A 6,000-nucleotide genomic window follows, 5' to 3' on the forward strand; every position below is an offset into this window, starting at 1 on the left:
GACACAGGACACCAGGCATGGCATCCAAAAATGACCTAAATCGGCCAGCGATGCTGCACTTGAAAAATACTTGAAATTCTGTGTGTCGATGCAGCGTTTTGTGGTCATATCTATTTTGGTGAGTTTTGCATATGTATTAGTTGAATCATGGGGCTTCGCCAATGTTTTCTTGTTTTTGACTTTTCGACTGCCCAGAATGGCCATTTCGACCTCGTGGTCACAGATGTCAAGTCTCAGGAAGGGCGACAGCATGTTGGGAGCAAAGTCGAGGCTGTCCTTGGTGGAGTTTCTGCAGAAATTAAAACAAAAGCCAAACAAACAGAAAAGACCTTAAAATTCTGACCTCCCTGTTTCGCCTGAGGAAGGATTTTGCCGAAGGACGAGGAGATCCGGCTCAAGGCGCAGCGGGGCTCCTGCCCCCGGCTGCAGTGCGTGGGTGTGTGAGCGGCGCTCACGCGTTCGGTGCTCGGGTGAGGGGCCGTTCTATGGCGCAGTCCAGGCGAGGCTCAGAGCAGGCGCACGGCTTATCGAAGAAGAGAAGCGTGAGGTCAGGGTGGCTCCTGGAAGGGACAACTAGGAAGCCAGCCCTCGTGGGGGATCGAGACGGTCAGGTGAGGGGACGGCACGGGCCACTGGAAGGGACCTTGGCAGCAAGAGCCCACGCATGGCAAAAAGCACCTCGTCCTCAAAGCCACAGTCCCACCCGGGAGGGGCGAGCCCCTTCCGAGCGGGGCGCGGGCTGCGGAACCCTCGTGGTCACTGCTGACCGTAGCCTGGGGCACTCCACTGGCTTCCCTGGGCCCCGGCTCCCGGTTCCCACAGCGCCTCGCTCCGCGCCGGGCGCTCACACACACAGCCTTCGCTGTGCCGGTCACCGTCACCGGCGGCGATCCGGTCCCACTGCACACCGATGAGCTAGCCTCCCGTGGGAACTGAGACGGCGGCCTCGCTGGGCCGGGACCCTGGCCGGCTCTGTGAGGGGACCTGCTCATGGCGAGGAGCCGACTCCAGGCCACGAAGGTCCCTGCCGTTCCTCGCTTCGTCTCCCGCCTCGAGGCGGCTCTCGGGGGACGGGGTGTCAGCGCCATCTTCGTCTTTCCCAGGGCAGCTGCCGCCTCGGGGAATCTGATTCCCCTGCACGGAGCGGGTCTTCTTGCAAACGCCGGCCGCCGGGGGTCCATCCTGGGCTCACGGGCGCACAGACAAATCACTCGGGGACGACGCATGGCGAGCCCGTCCGCACAGGCAGCCCTGCTCGGCCGCAGGGGTGGGCGCGGGCCAGGCCGGCGGAGACCCTCACTCACGGCGTTTGGGGCTTATTCCCCGGCGGCAGCCCAGGCTTCGGCGTCTGGGCAGGCAGAGGCGTTACCGAGTTCCTCTCAGAAGCCGCCGCCGATGTGGTCATTGCTCAGAGAGCCGGGTGTTAGGGATGAGTTGCGGGGTAGGCGCAGGTGGAGTCTGGACTTCCCCGCTTGGCTGGACAGCTCTGAGCTCTGCGGACATCGTCCGAGGACACCTGGACGCCCCACGTTCCAGGAGAGGCAGACTTGGGAGTGGGGAGAAGCCCCGCTCCGTGCTGGCGGCTCCATGGTGCGGGGGCGGAGGAGCTGGGTTGCCGGGTCGTGGCGCCCGCAGGGCCGGGCCTCATCCAGGCCCGTCGCTGCGGACCCCCCGTGCTGCCTTCCTGTGTCACGTCTACGAGCAGGGAGGGCATCTGGAGCTGCCCAGGCCTGCCCAGTGCCTGCCCTGCCGGTCTGGGCTGGGGGCGGGGGTCAGAAGGTCCCCTTGGCAGAGACCTCACATTCCAGAAGGACCTCACATGAGGTGAGTCGTGACAGTAGCTCGCAGCGGCAGGACCTCCTGGCAAGCCTGGAGGACGGGCCCCATCAAGCCCTCGGCGCCCGCGCCCAGACCACCCACCTGAGAGGCGGCACAGCATCTGGCGATCCTGTAGTTGCCTTGCGACTAGCAAGGATACGTTCCACTGAGCCCGTTTCGGTGCTGAAAACATTAGACACAAACACCTAAGGTATCGGCAGCTGTTCGCGGCCCTGCGCGAGGGTCCCCTGGGGTTTTGTTGGGAACCTCAGCAAACGGGGCAGGCAGGACCTCGGCCTGTCCCCAAGGCCCTGCCCTTGGCATCTTTGCTGCCAGCTGCTGCCTCCCCAGGAGCCAAATGCCCCAGCTGCTCCTCATGACAACGGACACGACGGACAGATGCCGGAGCAGGGAGGCCCGGTCTCCGCAGCAGCGTGGTCTGCCCTGCACTCGCCCAGCCGGAGCCCCCGCGCCCCTCCGGCCCCGACCCTCCCCCGTGCAGGCTCCTGTCCTGTGGCCTAGGGCAGAGGGTCAACCCTTTCCCCGCCTGCCACTCCAGCCAGGATGCTCCTCGCCCTGCAATCAGCCCGTAGGCCACCCCCCCAACCCCGCACCCCTGCAGTCCTCTTCTTCCTGAAAATCCCCTTTTGCTGACTGTAATGATCTCCACTCCACCTCTTCCAGGAAGTCCTCCAGGAGCACGCTTCTCTTTTCTCTCTTCCACTCCTGGAAGGTGAACAGCTGAGCCCTGGGGCTCTCCCCATCCTGCCGTGTAGGCCTCTCTGGTCCCCGCAGGCCTCATGTTTTCTGAGAACCTTCGAGCAACCCGGTCATCCAGCGCCCAACACCCGGGGCCCTGGGCGAGCCCTGGGAGTGTGCGAGAGGGGAAGTACACTCACAGGACAGGACCGCGAGGGGCTGCCTCAGCTTCCCCAGCCCCGGGAAGCGCCCCGGACGTCCTCGGCCTGAAGCCAGCCCCCGGGGTCCACTCAGAGCGGCCTTATGGTGGCCCGGCTGGGCTACCTGGGACGGCCGCTCCCCGCCACCCATGCCCACGGAGTCCCCGGGACGCGGTCCTGCCTGAGCCGGGGGGCACGGCGGCCTGAGTCCTTGATCCACCTTCCTCCTCCTCTGTGACCTTGAGGGGCAGCCTCGGCAGTGTGCTGGCCAACCCCGCTCCACGGGGCCCTGCAACCCTGCGCCTGGGGGCCGAGGGTCAGCCCCCTGCTCTCCTGGAAAATGAGAGTCAGACCCCCGACTGAGAAGCCGACCTTGGGGAGCTTCCCACTCAGCGGAGGGGCTGCAGCGGGGTGGTGGGGCTTCCGTGCAGCCCTCAGCTAGCACTGGGGGGCGGCTGGGGGCAGTGGGGGGCACTGGGGGCCGTGGGGAGGTGTTGGGGGAGCCGCCTGGGGGCTGCTGGGGGACCCTGTCTGGGGGCTACTGCCCCAGGTCTGGGCAAGCATGAAGCTGTTCCGGGCGCCTGGGAAGAAGCCAGACCACCTGCCGCCTCACAGCTGTTTGTGGAGTCAGCTGCAGGCGGGGAGGGGACCCCGAGGGAGGGCCTTGGCTCAGGGTGACCCCTGTGGGATAAACCGAGACTTTGGGACTTTGTCGGATGGGGTGTGTGTCCCAAGACAGCCACTGCGCTCAGGGCAGTGACCCGCCTGGCCCGCTTTCCGCAAGCCAAGGCCTCTGGAAAGGCTGCTGGGGAGCCTCGGGCGGGGGGCCCGGGGCGCGCGAGCGGGGCGCGGGTGGTTCCCGAGATTCTTCTGCTGTCCGCTTGGGCAGGAGCCCTGTCTGGCTCGTGCCAGCTGGCTCTGACCCGGGACGTGCGGCGGCCGGGCCCGGCGGGCTCCGAGCACGTGAGCAGTGACACTAGGGCCACTCGGCGGCGAGGAGGGCTTGTCACAGCCCTGTGGCCGCGCGGCGTGGCTGCGCCCAGCAGGGCTGGCGGGCATCCTGGTTAGCAGAGCTGCTGCTCCCAGCCCAGGAGGAAACCGACTTTCTAGGTCACCGAGAGGCCTGGACGTCCCACCAGCCGCGGAACGCGGAGCCCCAGGGGCATGTGGAGCCTCGGTGCAATTTCTGGAGCCCAGATGGCCGGGGCGGCTACAGGAAGCGGGGTGGCCCACGGGCCTGCGGGGCCTGAGGGGACCCTGCGGGCCTCGGCCAGGCCTGTGGACACGCCCGGCGTCCTCGCCTGTCCACTCCCCCGGTGTCCACTCCCCCTGTGCACATTCCTTTGTCTTAAGCAATCCACTGCGGGTGCAAGGCTGGGTCCTCAGGGGGCCCAGGCACCCCCAGAAGCCGCGTGCCCAGCCTAGTGCCCTGGAAGCAGCCAGGAGAAGGGAACGTCTCTGTGAACAGTGGAGCTCGGGAGGCCGTCCTGCCCGGGCAGGCTGAGGTGGGCTCCCTTTCTGAGGCAGGGGACATCTCCCCACAGGCGCCAGCTCCTTGGGGGGCCTCTTGCACCCAGCAGTTAGCACTACCTCCCACACACACCATGCTGAGCCAACCCAGCCACAGGCCCTGGCACCTCCTGGCATGGCTCTCAGTCAAAATGCCCCCTGCAGGGGGCTCAGCCCCTCCTCCCAGCCCGCCCTCCCTCTCTGTCCCCCTCTTCCTCCGTCCTCCCCCTCCTCTGTCTGCCTCCTCTCTCCCTCTTTCCTCCCACACCCCTGCTCGGTGGTGTCACGGCACTCAGGCTCCGCCCAGCTGTGACCTCATCCCGGGTGCCCCCATCCTAGCTCGGGCCTCCCCACCTCCCCAGTGCATCCTGCCTCCCCAGCCCCGATCCGGCCTCGTCTTAGCTCCACTTCGCACCCTCAAGAGGTTGCTCCCGCCCTTCCCTGAATCCAAAGCCGGGAACCCCCAGAGAAGGTGCCCCACCCTACCCCACCCCGTTTGGGAAGCCGGCTGCTTCTGGCTGGGCGGGAGTGCAACTCCCAGGGGAGAGGTCGCCCTGGGTGGACAGGGAGGCCCAGCCGAGCAACCAGACCACAGTTCTAGGGAGAGACTCAAGCCGATGCACGCGGAGCTACAGCTCTCAGGGCGAGAGGCCAGCGAGGCTGACCGTCTGCCCACCAGGCGGTCTGGGCCCGGCTGTTCACAGAGAGGGTCCTTTCTCCTGGCCGAGTGCACTGCGCTAGGAGCCAGCCCTCCACCTGGACCCCTCCTGCCCAGGTGGGATTCTGGCGCGTTCTTTGCCTCCGGCCCTCACTTTACGTCCTTTCCCAGTTAGCGTGACAGAGCAGGGGGCTCCGGTAAGGGCTGAGCCGCTGGGGGGCTCGGTCTTGGCAGGACTTCTCCAGAGCATGCCCGGCCCCTCCTCTGGCCTCTGGGGCATCTTCAAAGCACGCCAGCACGCCACCATGTAAACTGCCGCAGCCACTCCGGAAAGCATTGTGGAGGGTCCGCAGAGAACTGAGCAGAACTGCCATGTGACCCGGCAATCCCACTTTTGGGTATATCCTTAAAAAAGCTGAAAGCAGAGACTTGAAAAGATATGTGCACAGCCACGTCCACAGCAGCATCGTTCACAGGACCCAAGGGGGAGAAGCAGCCCCCGTGTCCACCGAGGGCGGAGGGACACCCGAGGGGTGTGCGTCCGTGGGGCGCGGCGCGGCTCGGCCTTCCGCAGCCGGCGTGGGTTCCGGACGGCGGGCTTGGCCCCGGCTGAGTGGAGTGGGGGCTGCCCCAGCTGGTTCACTCGACTTTTAACGAAGAGTGAATCACAGCCAGTCGCCTCGGATCGGGGAAGTGGAAAAACCCCAAGCGCGTTAATAAATGTCCCCTCGCCACCGTCGGTAACCGTCTCCACGCGGCCCGGGAGTGTGATTGCCTTTTGTCCAGGTGTCACTCACGGTGGCAGAAAGCACTGTCGGGAGTGTCCCTGCTTCCTGAGTCACACCTCTGGGGAGACACGCCCTTGCTTTGCAGGCCGACTCTGACGACGCCAATGGGGGTGATGAAGGTGGTGGTGACGGTGACGGCGGTGGCCGTGGTGACGGTGGTGATGGTGAGGATGGCGGTGGTGACGTAATGAAGTCTGCCCCGTGCCGGCCCTCCTTCCAACACTGGGCGGAGTGTTCGAACTGTATCGTGGGGATGATGGAGAGCCATTGAGATGTTCTCACTGCACCGCGACATGATTCAAAGCTGCAGGGGACGTCACGGTGTGGC

This window comes from Rousettus aegyptiacus, unplaced genomic scaffold, assembly GCF_014176215.1.
Source record: "Rousettus aegyptiacus isolate mRouAeg1 unplaced genomic scaffold, mRouAeg1.p scaffold_m13_p_12, whole genome shotgun sequence".
NCBI lineage: Eukaryota > Metazoa > Chordata > Mammalia > Chiroptera > Pteropodidae > Rousettus > Rousettus aegyptiacus.